We start from the raw sequence: 23,890 nt of genomic DNA, 5'->3' as shown, positions 1-23,890 counted from the left end.
TCTTTGGGGGCTGCTGGTTATTATTGCCAGTACCTACTGAATTTGCTTTTATTATGGTATTTGGTAACTATGACAGAACTGAGTATTTTCCATCCAAGACTTTCTGTAAAATGTTCCCAGCAAATTCTGTGAATGTAAAATAATGTAGTGTGTAAATACACATTTATAGCATTGACCCACAAAATAACCTGTGCAACTGCTGGCTCGTTTCCCTTCCCACAACACTGTGCTGTTTGTTGTGTTTCCTTGATGTTCCTCTTCAAATTGTAGTAAATCAAATTTTTCTCCCTTTTATTTTGGAGGCAGAGCAGAAAGGCAGTTTCTTAAGACAGGATTCTGCCTCATGTATTGTAGCGTGTGTTTTCTACAAATCGTGCTTAAAACATCACAACTTGTAAGGGAATGGGTAAAACTGGTCCCTGGTCTTGGCAGTAGGTCAGTGAACAGCCTGCTCTGGCCAGCTTGCTCAAAATTATGCCTCTATTTTCTGGGTGATCCAGAACTTTCTTTTTTTTTTTAATTCCTGAGTGTTTCTAATTGAGCTAACATTATTAGAAGGTTTAAAAAAAACCCTTTCCCAAATTCCCTTTGCGTTTCAGTAGCTCTTTAATATGCAAGGCAGCAAGAGATGAACTGGGTCTAATTACGAGTCCCTGGAGTAGCCAGTCAGAAAATGAATTGATGCCTTTTTCCTTATGAACAATGCATGTACCACAAATTAGAGGCGCCATCACCAGAGATTTAATTACAAAATATCATTACTTTCACACATCATTTCAGATTTGGCCTGATCAAATCAAAGTTGGGGGAGAGAGAGAAGGGGGAGGCGGGCGAAGGGAAAAACTGCACCACTAGCAGGGTCATTCGTTCAGGGGTACTTGAATGCAGGAGGGAATTGGTGTTATTGAAGCTTCCCAAAAGGCAATTCTGCAGAGAAACAGCGGCTGGGAGGAAATTTATTTCCTCTTCCAAGGGAGGCTCTAGGCAGTTCAGTCTGGGGGAAAACATGGCAGGAATATGGTGGGCTTTGCTGGGAGGTGCGACCTAAAGACCATGGGCATGTCCAGCTCCATGGTAGGTCTGTCCCTGCTTGGGGAGTGTTGGATTCTTTTGTCAGGTAGGAAAAATGTGATGAAAAGAGCATTTAGCCTGCTATCACTTGGCTTTAGCTGGGCTTCCTCTGCCTTTGGCAGCAAACGCTGTGTATGGAAAAATAAGGGACTAATCCCAAGATGTATCTTAAGCGTACTTCAGGCATATACAGTGTACATTATCCTGTGTCATTCCTGACAAACCTCCCCAAAAACACAGACACTGAAGCTAGCTATTCATGCCAAAATGCATGATGAATTTTGTCAAGAGGAATGACTGCCAAGGGAGGCCTGGAAACACGTTTGCTGTGGAGTTCAGCATACTATTGCAGTTTAAAGGCCATGGTGGTTACCAGAAAAAGGGTCTGGTGTGTGTTGGGAGGAGGGTTTGGCTTATTTTACTTCTCTGATCCCTATTCACCCCTGAAGAATACAGAAGTGAGCACCTCACCGTCTTATTTCTAGTAAGGTGTGTCCTTCCATGTGGTTGGGCATCTTTATAGCTTGTGGTGCTTTTTAAGCAGAGCAATTTGGAACAAGTGCAGTCAGAAATGGTCAGTGGCCCCTGTTCTGTAAGTAAACCTTGAAAGCCTCCTTCTAGCTGAGCATCCCAAATAGGAGTTCCTCCCTTTTGGTCTGTGCCCATTGAAAAGGAGTAGCACAGTTTGCAGCTTGGAGCATGACTCTTGGCTGCAGGAGGGTTTCTGGACTCAGTGGCCCCATGCCAGAACGGAAAATCTCATGAATATTCAGAAGTTGAATGGTTCCAGTGCTGTGTACTCACCATAGCAGGAATGGATCTATCAGAAATACCCCAGTAAAATTAAACGCTACAAGGCTCTTACTACTTATGTGTCCCTGAGTGCTGATGGTTGGAGCAGACCAATGCCACAGCATCAGAAATCCTTTTTCCATCATAAGAAAAAAAAGCAAGGCTATTTTCCTTGCAGAGTGACACCTGTCTGGTGCTGATTTAAAGGGCTGGCTGTTGAATAGGGTCATTCATGCTGAGCTGATGCCATAAAGCCAGTCAGCAGCAAATGTGGGTGCTTGGGATGGGAGGCCAGAATGGCTGCTCAGCCCTGGGATGATTTACAGCCCCTGCATCCAGCCTAGGCCATGGGCTGTGATTATTTCTTAGCTGGACGCACAAGCCAATCGTTTCAAGAAGCTAAAACGCTCTTCCAAATTTATGAGGAAAATGACGGCTTGTTGAATACATGATGTAGCGAGATGTAGTTTTACATTAACTTAAGAGGCATTTATGGGGCAATATTCATCTTCTCTGTATTATGGCAAGTATAATATGAGAGGATGCTATGTCATGGGGATATGAGACCTGACAGATATGATGTACACAGAGGGGAGACCATGATGAAACAGAAAAAGGCAGGAAGAGCCAGAGCCATAGGCTGAATGTGGATGGGGCAGGAGAACAGGCTATTGCAAGAATGGAAGATACCACCCACATCCTCCACCTGTGGAAGCTGAATTTGCTCCACCACTTCCATGGAACCACATGGATACCCACCACCTGAGGACATGATCCAGTGACTACAGCCCTGAAGATCCACTCTTGACTCAAGGTCAAGCCCCACTCACCACCCCCTCTTTATAAGAGCTGCTTGGCTTTGTTTTGTGGTTCAGTGGACAAGTGATCCTGGGGATGTAATACACCTGCTAATTCTAACAAACTGTTGTACAGGTGGCAACAAGGGCTTGGACCACTGCGAATGAGCTGTGAATGTATGGGCATGCTACAAAGAGAAAAATGCTTACTTCTAATTATATTCTACCACATGGTCGGACTTTGCCATGCGAGCACATAGGCTGAAAAAGGTTGTGTGGTCTCACGGAGGGAGTAACAGACTCCCTTGGGAATATGGCAGAAAGGCACGTATATCACTGTTAGCTAAATATAGCTGGGTACTTGCAGAGCTTGCTCCAGCTGGCAAGCCAAGCAGCTTCTTTTCTCTCTTGTCTGTTGCACATCTGATTCCTCTGAACGTGCAGCAGAGGCCAAGCTCTCAGGCTGCTCCAAGTAAGCCTCCCTGGTTTAGCCTGGCAAAGTTGTAGCTGAAAGTAATTCCTAAGCATTTTTTCCCCCTGCATTTAGCTGCGGGCAAAACTTTGCACTAGAAACTGACTTGGTAACAGAGATCAAACAGCTATCTAACTGGAGCTGTGAATTGAAGTAGTGCCCTTGGTTCAAGGCCTGGCTCTGTGGTTTCCTACCCCAGGCACCCAGGGAGGGTCTTCGGGCTGCCTCCTGGTCCCACCTTACTGTGTATGAGCACAGGCAGTTGCATGGCACGAGTCATTGGTGTGGCCAAGTACTACAGTAGGTGATACAGGGAAAGGCACTTTTCCCTGACACCAGGGGTGCATGGCTGTATGTGCCTGCTCCTGCTCACGCAGGAGCATTTGGGTTAGCACTGGGCTCATGGTCCCTCGCAGAGCTGGATCTGGAGGTTGCATCGCAGGGCATCCAGCTGATGGGCTCACCTGCAGTACAGCATCATGTAAAATCACAATTGCAGTGGGGTCTGGATCTCTATAGATATTCCTCCCTGGGCATTATGTGCAGCAGGGGGTCAAATCCTTCTTCTTTTAGCTTTGCTATCATGAAAACACCAAGCTGTGAGCCCTGGCTTAAGGAAATAACAATTGACTTTGGAGTAGTGGTTAATCACCAAGAGACCAAAGAGCTTGTTGTGCAGAGTCAAGGGTCTCTCTGCATCTCTGATTCAGCTCCTTCCTCCAAGAGAACTGCCGTGCTTCTCTTCCCGAGTCTGACCTGTCTGTTCCTTGGGAGGAAGGGATGTTGCTGCCTTATAGCCATTTTCTCACCTTAATAAATAAAACACCTCAAAAATCCAGACTTTGAGTCAACCTGGGGTCAGTACCTGGATGGATGGTAGGAGCCACCTTAATCTGCTAACATCATTGCTCCCAACCTCTGCCTCTTTGAAGATTTTAGCCAAACTTTATTAGAAAGGCTTGTAGCTCCGACAGTGGTCATGTTAGCAAAACTAAGACCAAAAGGTTGTATGGTGGCCATGTTGTCCTTTCTTGATATCAGGTGGGACCAGAACACCGATAACCAAGAGCAATGGAGGGTCAGTTGGAGAAGGCCAAAAGGTTTGCAGGAGCTGTAGCAGCAAGACACAGGGAGATGGGCTGATGCTGCAGGAGATGCCTAGAGAGATCTCTGGGTGTGGATGAAAGGTAGAATGGCAGAAGCCATGCTGAAGAGGCAGAGGAGCAGGATGACGTATAACACCCATTATATTGGAGAGAAATTAAAAGGATTGACTGGTATCAATTATCAGGTACAATTTGTTGCTGCACAATTGACATGTTAATCACCTCCCTGCTGCATTTCAGCATGGCAAGATTTTTTGACCAATTTGAGAGGTTTACAGCAACAATATGATGCTGATTTATCTCTCCTTAATAAAAAAGTGATCAACTGAAACCTGCATCCATCATCCTGTTTATCACTCATGGTGATTTATTAACTAATTATACTTACAGTGGGTCTTTTTCTATAAGTATGGATAACAGAGTGATGCAGTGTCAGTGCAAGTAATAAATAATGCCGCAGTACAGTATGTTTAATACTTACACCTAAGACCATCCCGTAACAAGATGCCTTGATTAAGGTAAGCAGATGGCTTCGTTTGTCAGGAATGGTCCTGAAATTGCACATTGAGGAAACGAGCCCATTTCTCATGTTTCTAGCACTGGACGCTGCACAAATGTCTTGGCCATGTAATTCAGATCAGGTGAAATGTTCTCAGCTTGGCCGTTTTTCATAGGCATTTGCAAACCCTCCCCAGACCTCATTGCACCCTGCGACTTAATAGGAGCATGGTGTTTCAGAATCAAGGTCTACAGAGTAAGAAGCAGCCACAAATGCAAGAAAAATGAAATTCAGTGGGGATTTTTAAACAGAGCTGGGTTGCTAACAGAAATCAGAACTTCTCCAGCCATCATAAAGGGAAAAAAAGAATTTTCTGTTGGTTTTAAGTGACAAGTTATCAAGTCACTAAATCAGTTTCATCCATCAAAAATGCCTTTTACAGCACTTGTAGGTTACAGTAATTGGTTAATACAGACTCCTAGGATTTCTGTCTTGACAAAGATGTGGTCAGTTCCCTTGTCTCATGCAAGAGGACGATGATGTGACTCTATTAAACAATTATACCTGGTAATCATGTAATCTCAAGGAGAAAGTAACTTCCCAAATGACACATCGGACAGCTGTGCTGTCTTTCCAGACTGTGCAGCTGAGGACAATCTCCTCTCCCTCCAGAGAAGTGATGTTGTGAAACGTATCACTGAGGTGATGGCATTGCCATAGCAGCTCTGCAGTGACCAGACTGACTGTGTATTTTGGGGGCTTTCCCTCAGAAATCCTGCAGAGCCCACTTGCATTTTCACATTCATGTTACAGAGCAATACAGAACACCAAGTGCCCAAGGCTGCTCAGCTTTAATGTAATTTTTCTCTTCCTAAAATTAATTGGGAAGTACTCTTTGCTAATCCCAATCTTAAACACCTCGTGGTTCTGCTTGGAAAGCAATTGTAAAAAAGGGCAGCAAGTGTCTGTGTGGCTTCAATGCTCTCCAAGGCACTGTGCCTGAGCCTGACGCTTCCTGTGCTTGATCACAGTGGTGCAGCAGGACTTCTTGGTTTCCCCTTTCTCTCTTGCCCATCATCATTCTCCTGTTGGGATGCCTGACGCCTCATCACCAATCTGCTCTGCAGACTGCAGCTCTCCCAAGCCTTAATTCAGCTTGCCAGTTGAGGGAGAGGCAATCCAATTTTTTTCCTTTATCTGTGAGGATTTGGTGAAGTGCCAGTTGCTTTCTACAGCAGAAGGCTTGAGGGCACCTGAGAGGCTAACCTGGGCAAAGCTGGGGTGGCTCTGGGTGCAGGGGAGCCCCTCACCCTGCCAGCTGTCACTGTATAGTAGACCAAATACAGTCATAATCCAGTTTCCAACCTCTTGAGCTTAGACCAGATCCAACCTTTTACTTTTTCACCTCGGTGTCTGCCCACAGATGCATTTATAAGAGTCCATTCTTCCTCCTGATCTTTTACTAAAAGTCTGATCTCTCTTAGTAAGAATGATATTCCATTAGCTCAAAGGGGTTTTTTTTCACTGTTCTTGGACTATGCTCATGGTGAATATCCCGTGTTTGGACTCCCTCATCTTTCAGTTTTATATAGGTATAGATCATACGAGATTGTTTTTGGTATTGATTGATCTCTGTAATTAAGAACCTCATGTAAATGCAGCATAAAATGGCTGTTTTCCCATCACCCTGCTACGCTGCTCCTGACCCTGCCATTGACTTAATCTGACTTGTCCAAGTCTCTCATTGCTCTACTACTCTGAAAATATTAGGTATATTAGCACAAACGTTCTTTGGGACAGAGTCTCTTATTTGGTGTTTGGACAATGAGATCTCAAACTAAGCCTCTCTTTTTCCACCCCGATAATATCTATCTGCATTGTGATTACAGCTTGCTTGCCCAGTGAAATGCAGCCACTGCTGGCACAGAGCAGGAGCGGCTGAGCAACACGCAGCAACACCACGCTGTATTATAGGAGGCCAAACAATAACACAATAACACCATCCCAGATTGCAAGCGCAGAGGGAAGCGAGGGGAGGTAGGTGTGATTAGCACATTAACAACAGGATCCATAACCAGGAGGGAACACTCAAACTAGCAGCAAATAATTGTTAAATTATTACACAATTAATAGTTGTTTGAAAGCAAGGCAGGGATGATGCAAAAAAATCCCTGTTTGAAAATGCTTTCATAGGGCTGATCAGCACAGGCTCTGCTGTGCAAGTGGGAGTGCAGCTGCAGAGACACCGCAAAAATTACCCAGCACCTCCTGGGGGAACAAACAGTGACAGATCCATAATTTATAGGGGGCAGTCAGTGCTCAATAATTAGGGCATAATTTACACTGAGTGGGTTTTGGTGGTGGGAGGAGAAGAGGCAGTTTTGTTCTCCTGGTCCTTCCCTGTGCATCTGTCCCAGAGCTCTGAGGGGAGAGGGTGCTCCTGCAGGCAGACCTGGCCTGACCCAGTGTGGCAGGGCTTGGTACATCCCATCCCATCCCATCTCTCCCTCAAGGGCATGAGCCCATAAGGACTATTTTGCAGGTTTTTCAGAGGGAGGGGTCAGATTTTTCTGCTCTGATCTTTGGCACAGCTCTTGCCCTTTTGATGAATAATCCACTTCTCTCCTAGACCAGAGGCTCTGAGCCTCCCCACAAGTCTGTACTGCAACTCATCTTGTGCATCGTAACAGCCCATCTCAGTGGCTTGAGAACATCTGTGCCCTGCAAGGGGCTTCGTACCTCGTACCCATCACCATCCTTAAGGGCTGCGGCAGTGGTTAAAATAATGTAATGCTTGTTCTGCCTTTTAGCCACTGAGCTGCCTTGCAGCCAGGCTGCAGCTCTCCTGCCCACGTGGCTGCCCTTGCCCCCTGCCCTGCCTGGGCTTACAGGGCTTAGCACGAGCCGCCTTTGCTTTTCCTATTTACAGGGACATCTGGCCTCCGGCCCACCTCTCATGGGCAGGACACAGCTGTGCTCTGAGTGAGGAGCCAAGCTAAGCCTCTTCCCACCAAGGGAACCTAGCAGGAGTGACACCCAGCTTCTCAGCCTCTGCAGGATCCAAGCAGCAAAAATCTTAATGTAGCACAACAGGAGTTAAATCCTGAGAGTTTCAGGGTAGGTGCCTCCCTGATGTGTATGAGGAGGGGGCTCACCCTGTAGGCGTCTCTGCATCCAAGCTGTCAAAGGGATGGAGAAGAGGAGACTGGTATTTGTGCAACATCTTATTTGCAACACCTTATGCTTAAACTCAAAGCTAAAGTGTGTCTTTAGAGCTGATGTGCAAACCAGACTAATAGCACCTGCAGATCTAAAACTGAAGGAGGGGGATCCTCAGGGCCTTCGCCAAAATGGAGCTCTGGTAATGGTAATTACCTCTTCCCTCCTAAATTAGCCCTGCCCTGATGACACCAGATGAAAGCTTTGCTGCCTGCCCCATCCTGTGGAGCAGCATTGCTGCAGTGTGCCAGCCAGCTCAGCCCCATGGGCCACAGAGGTGAAGGCGAGATGCCCCGGGCTGAGCACCCCGTGTCGGTCTGGCCAGTAGTGTGCAGCAGCACGGCAGCCACTGGTGTGTGGTGGCAGGACAGGCAGGATTGCTCCCCGCCAACCGAAGGCCACCTTGACCCTTCTGGGGCAGCAACAGCAACGGAGTTAAATTTTATTTCCTCATAGGGAAGAGGCTTGCAAGGGAGGCAGAAAAAAAATTACTTAGCTTCATCTTTCTCCCATTTTAGAAAAATTAATTTTTGAGAAACCTCCACAGTTTCACTATTTCTGGTCCTTAAATCACGCAGGCTGACAGCCTGTCCAGGGCTATTTATTGGCTCCTTCGCAGGGAGCCGTCTTCAGAGGGCCGGGGCTTCATCTGAAGACCACGAGTGCCATCTTCTGGGAGTCTGCAGCCCTGCTTCCTTCTCCCTCCCTGCAGCCTCCCGTGGTTATGCCATAAATCTCGATTCCAGAGGAAAAAGTTTCATTAAAATAAGCTTCACCCCTGGGTTTCCCACCACTGTGTACCAAAGCATCACCCGTCATGGGGGCAGCACGGTGCTCCTCACCTTCCTGTGGGGAAATTGAGGCCGAGACATGTATAACACAGCCTCTCTGCTGCTCCTCAGATGTACAGGAGGTCTGGGATGTTACACGGCCTCTGAAATACCCAAGAGGCTCAGGATCAGGAGCTGCAGTTGTGCCCCGGGCTTGCTCTCAATTTGAAGCCCTTTTCTAGCATCAAGAAACCAACGGGAACCTCCCTTCTCTGTTCTCTGTTAATCTTCTATTAAGGAAAGAGGATGTTTCTTTTTGCACAGAGATTTAACTCCAAAACTGTGCACTTTTAAGATACCCCTGGAGCATCACAACCTCCTAGCCAAATCCCAATGGAGGACAACATTGTAATTAAACGTCTGCTTAAAACAAAGGAATTGCGTGACTTGGAGCATGGGGCTGTGAGGCTGCAGGCAGAGGGTGGTCAAAGCATCCCAAGAAAGGAGATGGAGACAATAATGTGGGGACAGATGTAGCACTGGAAGGAGAGGGAGCAGGTCTGCCTGTGCTTGCCCTACCAGGGCCTGCAGTGGCACTAAGGGTGCTGCCAGGCTGGCCCAGGGTGCTTGTGAGAAGCCAAAGAAGAGGTCTTTTCAGTGAATTTGTTTGAATATTGTACTGTGATTCCCATGGTTAAATGTGGGACAAGCACTCCCCTGGTGCTACTAAGCCTGTGTGGGAAGAGATGATGTGTGTGGGTGATGGGAATGTCAAAAAAATACTGCCCCTTGCTATTACAGCCCCTATAGCCGTGCACAGTTCAGGCTGCAAAGCGGCACGCAAACCATACAGCAGCGTGCAGCGCGGGGCGCAGCCGCTACGACAGCGTGCGGTACGGCCGGCAGCGCCCAGCCCGCACAGCAGCCCGCACAGCAAGCTGCGGCGGGTGCGGTGCGGTCCGTACGGCCCTGAGGGCAGCGCCCAGCCCGCACAGCAGCCCGCACAGCAAGCTGCGGCGGGCGCGGTGCGGTCCGTACAGCACTGAGGGCAGCGCCCAGCCCGCACAGCAGCCCGCACAGCAAGCTGCGGCGGGTGCGGTGCGGTCCGTACGGCCCTGAGGGCAGCGCCCAGCCCGCACAGCAGCCCGCACAGCAGCCCGCACAGCAAGCTGCGGTGGGTGCGGTGCGGTCCGTACGGCCCTGAGGGCAGCGCCCAGCCCGCACAGCAGCCCGCACAGCAGCCCGCACAGCGCCGTGCGGCGTGCACAGCCTGCGCGCAGCCCACACCGGCGTGGCCAGTGCCACAAGGTGGTGCTCGGAGCTCTCGCTCCTGCTCTCCCCGCAGGCCGGCACTGCCGGGGCTCCCTCCACCTGCTTAGGGATGCCTCCCGTGTCCCTCCTGGGACAGCAGAGAGACTTGGGTGGAGAGCCTTGGACACAGCATGATTTCCCTCTTGCTCTCTGCCTGTCTGGTTCTCCCCGTTAATGGTTCCCACCATGGCCCAGGGAAGGGCGAAACCTTCCGTGAGGCAGTGCTCATGGCAAGGGAGCATGCTGGTCTGTAGGGTGATAGCACCTCAGCAAGGGCCTCTGCTGCACCCCACCACGTAACGGCACCCATCCTGGTAGATCCCAGCTCCACCACCCTTCATGTCAGATGCCCTGCTGGGCCTGGGGAGATGCACTCACACGGATACGGCCTCTGCAGACTGGCACAGCCCTTGTGCAATCACACTGCTGACGTGTCCGGGTCGGGCCTCTCTTACTGGTAGCTGTTCTGCTACAAGCATGGAGGTATCTCCATGTTTTCATGCAGCAGCTGAATCCCTTCATTCTGCGGCTGTAACAGGGTTAGAAACCTATTCACCACCTTGCTACAAGCGTGACCCCGGCGGATCCGAAGGAATCTGAGTGAAAACAAGGCTAGAGAAGTTCTCTGGAGTTGTGTTGCTCATCCTGCCCTGCAGCAGGAATCAGCTGCCTGGTCCACAGTCCTGACAACTTGTTATCCAACCTGCTACCAAAGTGCCATTTCCCAGCCTCCCTCAGCATCGGTTCTGTCACTTCACTGGCTTTATCAGTAGGATAAGTCTTTGGACCATGTGGATCCATCAGGCCTCAGTGTTGGAGAAAGACAGCAGGCAGCTGAATAGCAAAAGGTGGGTCGGGGAGCGGTGGAGCCCCACATTACACATGTCCAGGAGCACCCATCTACCGCCGCACTGCAAAAGAAAATGTGGGAAATTGTAGCCCAGGTTTTTGGCTTTGTTTTTTTTCCCCCCTAATTAGAAAGTTCAAGAGTTGCCCATGGCAGAGGGTCGGTCAGTATTGGGCTCTGGTTCTGAAAGGGACTGGAAGCAGAAAACGAGCTCAGCTCATCTTGCCGGCCTCCTGAGCAGCTGATTTAAGCGATGTTTGAAAAACAAAGCATATGTAGTCACGGCTGAGCGGCTTGGCCCTGTTCTGCAAACGGGGCATTTCAGACTGAACCGTGGCATGCTTTTGACAGGCATATGCCTAATGATGGGGCAACTCGTGGCTGCAGGGGATGGGGGATTCAGTTAACACTGGAAGAGAGCAGGAATGGTTTGAGTGGATCATTTGTACCTAGGGCATCGATTTTCAAAGGAAAGTATAGCAAGCGTTAGGTGTTCAAAGCCCCTTGCAGCAGATTTCAATATCAGGCTTCATTAGACTCTGCAAATACCTTCTTATGTGATGAAAATTCATGGGTTTTTTTAAAGTTAAATCTCACACCCTTTAACATCAGCGCTTACCTCTTTGCTGGGGTCGGGGAGAATGGTGTTTAAAAAAAACAAACAAACAAAAAAAAGTCCTGCTAAATGCACCTCTGTTCCTGCTGACTTTTGACCCAAACAACAGCCAGACTTCAGGTGGGGTTGGAGTGAAACCAGAGTCCCTGTCCAGTCTGTGCTGGGGAAAAGGGGAAATGGCATCTACCAAATTCAGTCCTCCTGTGGCCCGAGCCTGGATTAACCAAACACTGCCTGGAAGCAGGCAGTGCTCCCTGCAAAATGATGACTCGAGTGATGTTTGCAAGGGAGTTCAGATGAAACTTGGTGAGGTTTTTGGAAGAATGATTGCCGCCAATAACACCATAGGCAAGATTTCAGAACAAAGGCTTTTTCTCATGAGTTAGCAAAAGCAATGCTAGCTATTCACGATTTATGCCTCCCTCATAAATTACATTTTTAAGACGAGGATTCTGTGTCATCAGAAAAGATACATTTTATTTTTATATAGCATCTTTAACACACACTTAAGGAGAATGATGGTGTTGTCAGGGGCCTGGGGTGATGGGGAGGATTTTTTTTTTTAACCCAGAAGGTTTTCAGCCTGTGAACTGGGGAGTTACGGCAGTCACCAGCTGACAGATTTAGGGGAGGAAGCAGAGATCAAAGTGAGGGGCACAGTGCACAGAGATCATTCATGTGTGGGAAGAGGCTCCCACGGGAAAGCCGTGGCAGATCTGGCCCCTGGAGATGTCAGGTCCCACACGTGGATCAGAAGAGCCCTTTCCACCGTGTCTGCTCCTTCCTTAGCCCCTCACTTGGCTGTAGCTGGAAAGACCTCCAGGGTTCAAGCCGTGTTAGGGTACCTGTGGCTGTATCTCCATGGGATTGTCACATTGGCACTGACAGGTCCTGCCTCGAGGTGGGACGATACAGTCATTAAATGTGCCACCGTGAATCGCTCAAATCTGACCTTGGTCCATCCAGGACTCTGGTCCATCTCCACAGCGGCTCTTTGAGCTCTCCAGGTCTTGGGTTGCTGGGTTGTGTAAGAACTGCACCTTCTGTGGGTTTACAGGTTCTTAAAACTTTTTTCAGTGACGGGGTGCATCCTAGGGGCTCAGAAATTGCAAATAGGCCTTTTGAAAATTAGAGTGCATAAGAAAGCCGCAACGCTAGTCTCACGATGCAATCACTGGGAATCTGTACCAATGCAGTCCAAGCCTTTCTCTTCCCCAGAGTTTCCAGGAGGAGTTGAAAAAGAGAGGAATTCATCCAGTAAAGACGTATTCATTCAGTAGCTATGTTTTCCTCCCATTTCTCTCAGATATTGTCCATAGCAGCTGGCACGTGGCTTATTGTAGCTATGAGGGGGGTTGGTCGCTGGTTACCAGTCCCTGAGTGCATGTAGCTATGACTCTTGCATGATGTTTTCTCCCGGGATAATGAGCTGCCCGAGATCACTGCCTTTCACTCCAGAGTCTGCAGGGAAGCAGCTGGGACAGGCAGTGACATAGTGCCAGGGTAAGCGTTGGTGCGGGTCACCCTGCAGCTTCCCTGGGACACCCCAGGCAGCAGATGGGTGTCCCTCTCTCTCCTTTGGCCTTTTCCTTCCTCCCAAGGGGCTGAACCTCCCCTCCTGTGCACTGCTTTGCCTCTCTCCGGCAAAGCAGAGAGCAGCCCCGCTGCAGCCCGAGTCCCAATGGCTCTACATCTCCCTTCCCAAAAGAACTTTTGCAAGCCAGATTTGCAGATATTTGTTTTTATAAACTTTTTCTGCCTGTGCCGCAGGTTAAAGAGCTCTGAGAGGGAAGGAGGGGAGAATGCTGCATTGGGTCATCTCCATGGGAACATCGTAGGAAGATTGATACGTGCCCCGAGAGGCAGGTGCAGTTATTAGCATGTTCCAGATCCTTTCCTGCAGCCTTTTTTTTTTTTTTTCATTTCCCCACTGAGGCAGAAGAAATAGAGTGTTTTCAAGAAGGAAAGAATACAAACATCTGAAATAATGCACCACTGCAACTCTCAGCTCTTTCCAACATTGAGTCTCTGTTACCTGCCACAAGCACGCGCTTGCCACGGCAGCGCTGCGAGAGCTCTGGCAGCCATCAAAACCAGAGGGAGCTGGGCTGGTTTGCCCAGGAGAGGACAACCCTGCTGGCGTGCTGAGGTGGTACCAGCCGTTGTCAGCCGGATGCAGAGCAACTGTGCTTGGCAAGGCATGGGGAAGGAGAATGGCTGGAGCTGCACTTTTTCTGGTGGTCATGACCACTTGGTGCAATGGGTGTCTTCTCCTCTGCTCGCTGCCCCACCAGTCCACATCTTTCCACATCACAGCATCATCCGAGGCAGCGAGATGGACTCCAGCTCAGTTTGGTGAGCTAAGCGTAGTTCTGAGCACTCAGACCTTTCTGGTGTGGCATTAACTTGGAGAGTCAGAGGAAGCCAGCTCACCTCTGCATGCCTCAGTTTCCTCCCAAAGCCCTGCTCTCCCTGGCCAGCACTGGGGACTGCCAAGAGCCTTCACATATGCTAACCATTTTCAAGAGTGATGGTGGGCTGAAGACAAGCCCTTCGGTCTTGCTGGAGCCAAGAATGAGAGACCAGATGGTGCATGACCTGACAAAGCCCTCTGTGATCTTCTGTTTGTTATTCTCCTACAAGCACATTGCCCTGGGAAAAATCCAAGGGTTGGTTTCCAGGACCCAGACTCTTTTCATGTGTAATAACAACTGCACCTACTCTGGCCACACGCGTTGCTCACATGAGGCCCTCTTGCTGCTGCAAGAACGTTTTTGGGTGCAGTGGGCTGGTGAGGTCTCCTAGAAAACTAAGCTTTAGCTCAGCATTCAGCTCCTCTGGGGCACAGCTGCAGTCATCCTCCTGTCCCATGCCTGTAGAGCACCTAAGAAGAAGGAGTCCCATCCATGACAGTCCTCCCATGGGCGTTACTCCAAAATCACTAGCAATGAGAATATTTTTAAAATAGAAATCTCTGGTCTGGGCTATGTAGTAATTAATCATTAATAAATCATAACACTCAAGAGGAACTTTAATGTTGTAAAGCTGATTTTAAGAGCTTGTTTAAGTGGACCTGAGAGCAGAAGTGGATCCGTAACACACTCCTCAGGTGAGGGTGTCTGCATCCCTTCCAAGCCCAATTGATTTCTGTTGGGCAATGGAATTTGGATGGCCAGTCTCTGCAGGGAGGGAGATCGGTTTCAGTATCTGTATGTGCAGCACGGTCACGATTGGAAAAGATCAAGGCGCGCATTTGCAATAATAACAATAATAATTATGTCCCCAGAGTGACATTTCAAATGCAAATGAAAAGAATAAAAATATCAGTTCCTGTTATAACTTTGTTGCTGCTGTAACTGAATCCAAGTGAAGACTTGAAGCTGGCCTCTCTGCCTGCCTGGCAGCAGAGCTGAGATTTTCTGTTTGTTTTCATTCCTAGCCCGAGCGGATGAGGACTCAGCCTCGAGCTGAGAAACAAGGCGAGGAGCTGGGGCTGTAAAGACAGTCTCATGGTGGCCCTTACCAGATGTTAATCCAGTATCAGGCATGCAAAGTGAAGGGTGGCAGCAGCTATGTATGGTGTGACTAATATTTAACCCACCACCCCGGGAGTTCAGCAGAGCCCTGTAATGAGCCCATGAACCTGCCCTGCCTGGGGACCATCTCTGCTCTCAGGGCTCTGCCAGGCGTGATGTGCTCCCCTTCCCTTCTGCCACCAGCAATGGGATGGGAAACCCTTGTGGCGTGGACCCAGCAGCGATTGCTTGCAGTTTTTATTTTAGTCAGCCTTAACAGCTGTTGTCTGCCTGCAATATCCGACTGCATCCCTTCTCTCCCCCTGCATTAATAGACACAGCTTCCTTACCTTCCCTTCAAAGACACGACGGTGTTAGGTGTTTGCTGGTGTGTTTTGTTGCCTTTGCACAAATGCACATAGATATATGTAACTATTGAGGGTACCTTTTCATCTGCAATTACAATATCATTCTGTTTAATTTTTTAGTTGGGAACTTTGTGCACAGTTTGTGTGTATCCTTGGAAGAGAGAGGGACTGCGGCGTGGTGATTTGGGCTGGTTTGAGCCCAGAGCCGCGGGGTTGCCTTCATCCTGTACACAAGGCAATCCCCCACGCACAGCCCCGCTCCTTGGTCACACGGTGAGTTTTCTGGAAATTCAGAAGCACATCTGTTAATCAGTTTATTAATTTCAAAAATAAGCCCTTTGATATTTATCACTCAGGATCAGAGTTTGGCTAACTGGGAGAAATTGGCAGCCAGGGAGCATAACCAGGATATATGGTTGCAGGGCACATGGAGGTAGCACTTACTTGGGCCATGCTCCCACTAGCTTTTAAAGCAAGACAGAGCTCTTAATCTGAAGACATTTATTTTTTGCAGCAAAGAGATTGTCTGAGAATGAAACTGATGATTTAAAAAACAAAGAGGAAAAAAAAAGGAATTGAAACTTCATAGGCTATTTTCAGCCACCAAGATGAATGAAATGTAAAAAAATAAAACAGGTTGCAAGTTTTGAATTCTAAAAAAGATCATTCTGAAAGCATGAAAATCCAAGCAGGTGCTGTCAGCTCCAAGCACTGACAAGGCAGGCTTTTCTACTGGCAAATAGTGGAAGATGTCAGCAGACGCACATGGGACAAAGCGAGTCTGCTCATCCGCAGGGCTCTTTAATTATCAGTGGAGACTTGTGACACATTAACAGCTTTGCTGTTACTCTGGCTGTTCCTGGCTCCTAAGGCTGGAGGCTGCTGATGGAGCTGCTACGAGGGCAGATCAGACCTGCAACCCGCTACAAAAGGCTGCAGCAGAGACCATCAGAAAAGGAGTTAATGCATCAAGGGGAGAAGGCAATCTGCAGCTCAGCCCTGTGCCCCCCAAGGGCATCACCATCCAGTCTTCCAGCCTCTTGCTAGTGACTTTTGCTATGGTTTACCTCCACATGAAGTAGAGAGAGATGATCAGGGCGAGGGGCAACTGGGGCTATGAGGAAAGACAGCTTCACCAGCGTAACAGAACCTCGAGATTCCTACTCTCCAGGACCACTGCCCTCTCCCAAAGCTCCCCACACCAGTTCAAGATAGGCAGCCACACACAGTAATTTGGAAAGAAATCTGAGCTGCCCGTTTCAGGGTGTTCCCCTGAAAATCCACTTTCCACTGTGTAGTGCCATTGCAGGATGTGGGCAGGGGGGTGGAGGGCTATGAGGGCAGGACCTGCTGAATGCTCTGGCCTCAGTGCACATCACTCATGGCTGACCCACGAGCCCGGTAGCATCCATAGCAAGAAGGAGCTGCTCCAGCACAGGTGATGGAGCGGAAGCACTTACCCAATGGCAGCAGGAGACAGCCAGGCTCAGGGGTCTCCGTTTCTACCCCACCTCCCCTTCAGCAAGTCCCAGCAAGTGATGAGGTGGTCCCAGGGAGCCGAGGATAGGTTGTGTCCTCAGCTGGGAGGCATGAGGCTGCAGCCCAGCAGCGGATTCAGTGTTTGAGGTACACTGCAACCCCTGACCACAAGCAAACTTACGTGTGCTGCTTGCCTTTCCCCAGGGTGGTTCCTATGATGGCAGGTTAATCATCCGCTGGGCACCAAAGGGGAAGTGAAGGCAGCTCTGCTGCAGCAAGGGTCAGCTCACTTTCAGAGACAGAGCAGAAAAACTTTCAGAAAGATGCAGTTGGTGAGTGCTGAGCTGGCTCTGCAGTGAGGTCCCTGCACCGCCTGCCCAGACCTGGGCAGATGGGTGGTGGCAGCCAGGTCCCAAAGACACAGTGCTGAGCTCCAGCTGTTCAGCACTGTGAGCCCACACAGAGGCCTCTCGCTGCAGAGCCGCTCTCCCTACCATGCTTCCGAGCACAACTGCCAGGACTTATGCCATCCAGATGTGTGCACAGGCCCATTCCTATCTATAAGCCTCCTTGTACCCAAAAGCTGATTGCAGCCAGATCCCTCCATCAGGCAGCAGCGCTAGGACCCAGGAAAGCCCCTTCCAGCACGAAGCCCATGCTAATACGAGACTGGAGGCCCCAGAGGTCACTGAACCAAGGGCCAAAGAGATTTCCAACCCACTGCACTTGTATTTGGGGCATCTCCTGCCTTTGTCGGTGACTGTGACCCTCAGCTGCTCCCAGGGCCAGGTCCCAGCCCATTGCCTGGCCATGGGCGTCCCCTGTCCCTGCCTAAGAATAGGGGTGTGTGATGGGACAGTGTTGTGGTGATGCTGGTACAGTAAAAATGCAGCACCTGTCCTCTCTAGTTGATGTTCCCTGCTGGGACATACACGATTCATTCTAGTGGAATTATCCTGGTTAAAACAGGAGAAGATGTAAGAAAAACGGGCCAAAGCACCTTCTCTCCCACAGTTTTGGGTTTGTGCTCAGGGGCCAGCAGAGACCCCTTTCTGGCTGAAGCAGGAAACCCTTCCAGAGCCCTGCCCCTCTGGTCTCCTGTTCATAACAATTTGGATTGGTGTTATTCAGCTGCATTATATTTAAATTACCTGTTAAGCAATTGCCGTGCATGGTCTTAAGCAATGCGACCGTATCTGACTGCCCCGGGGGTGCCTGTATCGGCCTGTATGTGCTGACGGCACTAATGCTTTTTGCCCTGGTGACTACACAGACGCACAAACAGAGCAACTGGGGCTTTTAGAGGCTTTGCTAAAGTTTATTAGCTTTTATAATGGTCGTGAAAATAATTGGATCTCAGACATGTGCCAGCAATTTGGTACAAAAGAGCAAAAAAATTAGGCCAGATAAGGTATAAATCAGGAGTACCTCCAGAGCTGCTGGTGTGGTTTGAGCAGAGCAGGGTGAGCTGGTGCGGCAGCGTACAATGAGTGCTGGTGATGTGGTAGGGTTTGGGAAGGGTCCCGGAGTCCGTCTTTGATGCAGTCTCATGGTTCTCTGGCCCACTTCAGTGAGGAAGGGGATGATGCTGAAACGCCTGGGCTGGGTGCTGCTCCCAGGCACACCCAGGGGTGGTAGCTGCCCCAGTCCTCCAGCCTCATGTTGTGGGTGTCACACTACCATGGCAGCACGCTTAAATAGGTCCATTCAGGCAGCAAGGGCACTGCATGATGTCTGTGGGTACCGGCGGTTCTTGCCCCACTGTCTGCCCTGATCCTGTAAGCAGCCACAAGCTGGCTGCCAAGCTCAGGGCTGCCTCTCTCTACCTGCTGGTGACTGCACTAGCCAGGACCCTCTCGTCTTGCTCAGCACCCACCCCTGCCCTGCCTCAGGGCCGCTGATGCTGGTGGCAGGCTTCTGTCCTGTACTAGCACTAGAACTTTTCCCTCTGTAGCACTCCAAGGAGACCAGCATCACCCCCTTCCATTTTGCACATGGGGAAACTGAGGCCCAGAGGAGCTCCCCCATGCAAGCCAGAAGAGCTTGCAGTCTCTGGGCTTTGTCCTGTGCACCGGCAGAAGGGAGTTTTCCTGAACCCATTCCCTGCCGTGAGCTCTTCTGCCAGGCGTGCTCTTGGGGGGGGAACAGGGGAAGGGTGCTGTTGGGGTGTGCTGACCCTGGGCAGGGGCTGGGTGAGCAGGCAGAGGCTTTGGGTGCTGCTGGGAGCTGCAGGTGGGCTGAGCCCTGCCATGAGCCGTGCAAGGAGCAGCCAACTAGGAGCTTTCAACCACAAAGCTGCCGATCCTCTTCCACCAGCTCCCTCCGTGCACACGTGCTCTCCTGCTCTCCACGCTGGCTCTGTCACAACAAAGCAGCCCCTGTTCCCTGCTCCATCCCCAGCTCCTCCCCAAGCCCTGTTCTGGCCAGCACTGGATTTATGAATGAGTCCCCTGCTCTGGTGACAGCGGGCCCTGCCAGCCCAGGGTGGCTCACTCCAGGGATGGAGGCGCAGCAGGATCCTGCCGCTGTCAGGAACTGAACATGGCGGGGAAGGCAGGGCTTTGGGGTGCACAGCCTGCACCCTGCGAGGGCATGGTGCCGTGCTCCCCTCCCAGCCCCTTCTCATCCCCGTGCCCACTCACTGGGGACTATTATGGATTATAACTCGCAAGCTGCCTGTGCCAGGTTGCCAGCTGGCATGGCTGCACGGGAACAGCTCGTGTGTCCTCGTGTCCTGGCACAGCAGCAAAGCCCACGTTGGTGCCGCTTCTCTCTGCTACATTGGGCTGGAAACTCCCACTATTGGCGGGCTTTCCGGGGAGACGGGCATCCCCGCAGCAGGGCTGGGACCTCGGGCAGGCTGGCAATGTGAACAGCTGGCCTGCAACCCATCTGCATCACCACGTTCAGCGCTTTGTGTTTTTCCTACTGATTAGCACAATACAGATGAAGGATGGCCAATTTCAACACGCTTCACGCAAAATGAAGATACAGAGCTGGCAGAGGACTCGGCAGCATCACATGCTGATGGCACATCATGTAAAACCATGACAGCCCATTTGTGTGCCCAAAGATCTGCCCGTACTCTGGGAAAACCCTTCCAGCACCTCTCTGAGCCAGGTCGGGGATCATCAGCATCTGGTTACGCAGGCACTGAACTCTCTTATGCTTGAAACACGTTATGCTGGAGTTGATTCCCAGCACCCACAACCTCCCAGGAGCCAGGATTTCACCCTGTGCTTCCAGGCCATGCTGTTCCCTTCAGCTGAGTGGCTGCTCTGATCTCATCTGTCCCCTTCCATCTGTGTGCCCAGGTTTGGACCCTCTGAACCATAACAAACCTAGTTCTTACTGTGGCTTTGGATCAAGCATCATTGTCAGTAGCTGGCCAGGATATTTGTGTTGATTTCTTCTGCATCTAGGTTGCTCGAAGTGTGGCAATCAAAAATCAGTTCCCAGGACTGCAGGAGCTGTGGTCGTTGTGGGCAGCATGAATGGAGATTGCTGCTCCTTGGCATTTGGTGGCTGTGCAGTCCCATCTTCAGCTCTGCTCCTTCCTGACACATCCAGGAGGTCTTGGAAAAGGAAAGGGGGGGTGAGTAGCAACCAGAGATGGGTCTTAGCTCGGGGGTGACAAAGGAGTTGGTCCCACATGCCTTGGTGACTGGAAGGAGACAGCTGTTGCCATGCGTCTCCATCCTCTCCTACCATTTTTCCTTCTCATATCTCCTCTACGATCTCTCTCTTCGCACAACCAGCTACTCACAGCATGGGCCGTGGACTTGCAGGACCTCTCGCGTGTCCCTGGAGGAAAACGTGTGTCCCCAGCCTGTGGCTGCAGAAAGTCAGGAAGACCAAGAGCTGGACAAAAACACTACTGCTGTCTTCCTGCACCAGCTCCAGCCTCCAAAGAGACACTTTCCCATGGGATCCTTCATATTTCAATTTATTTTTTAAGACTGCTTCACATTCATGCTGTTCGGCTGTGATATGAGCTCTGCTTGGCTACAAGTCTGCTTTCATATAAACATACCAGCTACGCTAGCCATACAAAAAGATGTTTAAACATAGATCCCATTCCTTCTACTTAGGGCTGGTTAAGCCTCTCTTTATAACTGCATCTGCACACCCTTATTTTATTAGAGTTAACATCACCACACCTCCATGGTGAATTCAGAGGTGCACAATGCTGATGAAGGCCTTAGGAAGTTGTCTGCTCTCTGGGTCACAGCCTGCTGCCAGGTGATCTTGGGGCTACACAGAAGAAACTCTCAGACACACCACGAGAGGCTGCCTGATTTGACAGCAGAAGCACTGATCCTGCACCCGGCTGCTCGTGCCTGTGCCCAGACCTGCTGCACCCCCAGCTCCGCACGCTGGCACCGGGGTCCGCCTGCACAGAGCTGCTCGCAGATGACAGGAACCGTAGCAAAAAAAAAGCATCCTTATCAGCATCGGGCAGCAGGCCTTAGATTAAGTTAAACATCAATTTAGATAGCCGGTTACCCACATTTCTGTGCTTTCTCCGTAGCATCTGAGCTCTCTAAAGCCATGACAACTTTTGTCTGTCTCTCTATATATAGACATAGATGTAGATGGTACTGACCCAAGACTAGATCTGTTGGACAATCCTTTCGCTAGTTATGGTCTATGCTGTTCTGCCTTGCTCCATCTTGCACAACCAGATGTGGATATGTTGGTGATCAGGGTCCAGAGGTTACCACCATAAGAAGTTTCTCTCACACCTTTTCTTGGCCACCTTGACACAGGGGGTGCTGCACCTTCCCTCTTCACACCCACCCTATTCTCTAGTTTGGTCCAGAAAGATATCTGTGTTAAAGGAAAAACCTTTTTTATTATTATTATTTTTAAGGCAGCAGTTTGTTTTTCTGATCTAAAGATGTAATTTCCCAGTAGTTTAAGCCTCCCTTAGCACGGAGGTGTGCTCACATAAGGTCTAATCACTGAGCTAATTAAATTGATTTGCTACTGTGTTAAATCAGTGCAGCTGTATTGAGCAGATCAGGTCTAAGTTTCTATTCCACCTCATCATAAAAGATGATAATAAAGAACACCTTCAAGACATCAGGGCTGAGAATTCAAACAGAAAGTTACATTTGTTATTTTAAATCCAGTCTCATTATTTCTGGGATGGGGATTTTTGAAAGGGGCTACGAAATCCTTGGCATTGGCAATATTAATCTTGCATTTTATGAAGACCTCTGTAGGACACACAAATATTTATTAATGTTCCAGAAGGGTGTAGGGGTTTACAAATCTGAAGCCATTGAAGGTGACAACTCTATTTTAAAAATAAGGAAAAAAGCAAGCTAAAAACCCCCTCATTATTTTTAAAATAAGTTCCATAATTATTTTTATTTATTATTTGAGATTGATTATTGTTTCCTTATAAAGTATCTTCATTACTTCCTCCCTGACAAAATTACTTTAAAGTAGGTACTTCTACTTGAGGTTTTGGTGGATTTCCTGATCAGGGGTTCACGCTTAGGCCTTTGTAACTCTGTTACAATACTAACATTGCAAGTTATTTTAGGAAAGATTTATGTTCCAGCTAAAACCATGATAAATAAATTTTAAACCAGCAATATAGACATTTTTATACTGACCTGTCTAGTTTGATAAAATGTACAAATTTGGTCAGATTCACTTCAACAGTGGCCCTTTAAACTCTGATTTACAGAGTCAATTAATAAGCTGAAATAGCAGCTTGTTGGTTTTTCAGATGCAGCAGCCTTGGCCTGATAGCAGGCCAGTACTAGGCTTAGACACAAGTGTCTCCCAAAAACCTCTCCAGCCTGACATGACACTGCATGCAGGCATTGCATCCCACTGCAACATCGCAGTCGTGATTGGTACCCACGGGTGCAAGTGCTGCTGGCTCATAGGTTTGCTCTGTGGGTGAACCATGGCAGTCCTGCCCTGAGTGAACAACCCACGCACACTCTGTACTTGCCTCTGCCAATGGTTTGCTGCATCTTGATATTAAACCAAGTATTTGCACCCAGGCTGGACCCAAGCAAGCATGGTCTGATGGGCTGCTCCTGGACTGTGAGGGGTGCTAAGGTCTAACCAATCTCCAGGGGGAAGGTAGTCCTTAGCAAACCCAGCCTTTAGCTGCCTCTGCTCTGTAATAGCACTATTCATCAGGCTGGTGAGCTTAGACCTGAAAATGCCCTGCCTCCTTTGAATTATTCTTACCTGATCAGCAGGGGGGTCCCACACCTGCATTTCTCACCCCATCATCTGCGCTGGGAGGAACCACGAGCCTCATTTGCCAGATGATGAGTTGAAGCACAGAGAGGCTAAAAGTGGGCTAACCTGTCCTCAGTGTAGAGGGTTTGCAACCCCAAAAGCAGGGCATGTCTCCATCTCAACTTTACCAAGCACTAACTTACAGAAGACCTTCTGGCTTTTTTTCCTTTTGTGCCAAGAGGGTAGAAGGTCTACCCAGAGCCTGGGAAGAGCCACAGAAGAGGATAGATGCTGCATCTGCCTGATGAGATCCCATGTGGCAGAAACCCTTGGAGCTGCTGCTGAGAGCTGAGGCACCCAGTCAGAGCTGCCAGCACTGACATGGCTATCCAAGGACAGCAGCCTGCACTGAAGGGTGCAAAGGCTGGAGCCCCCACACAGCTTGGTGCACCAAGCAGGGTGCAGCGCTTTCGTGGCAGTTCCTGCTGGCCCATCCACCACTGCCACGTGAAAGCAGCAATTTGGTGAGCATAGCCATGGCTGCAAGCTTCACTCAAGAGTAAGTCTGTGCCAGAGCAGGAACCAAGCAACCCTTGAAGCCCTGTGAGCTGTGACTTTCCTCCCTCCCTGGGAAGCACCACCTGAAGGCATGGGACCACCAAAGCTAATAAAGATTTATTATCTTATTATCTCCACTTATTATCTCCTGACTAAGGGGTGAGCAATTCATACCTCATTTAGGCTTTAAAGTCTGAATGCACCCACATTTGGTCAGATTTCAGTCTGCAAGGCAAGCTAGTGAAAGGGTAGTTCTT

The sequence above is a fragment of the Phalacrocorax carbo genome, chromosome 14 (assembly GCF_963921805.1).
Source record: "Phalacrocorax carbo chromosome 14, bPhaCar2.1, whole genome shotgun sequence".
Lineage (NCBI taxonomy): Eukaryota > Metazoa > Chordata > Aves > Suliformes > Phalacrocoracidae > Phalacrocorax > Phalacrocorax carbo.
Note: the sequence above shows the minus strand (reverse complement) of the source record.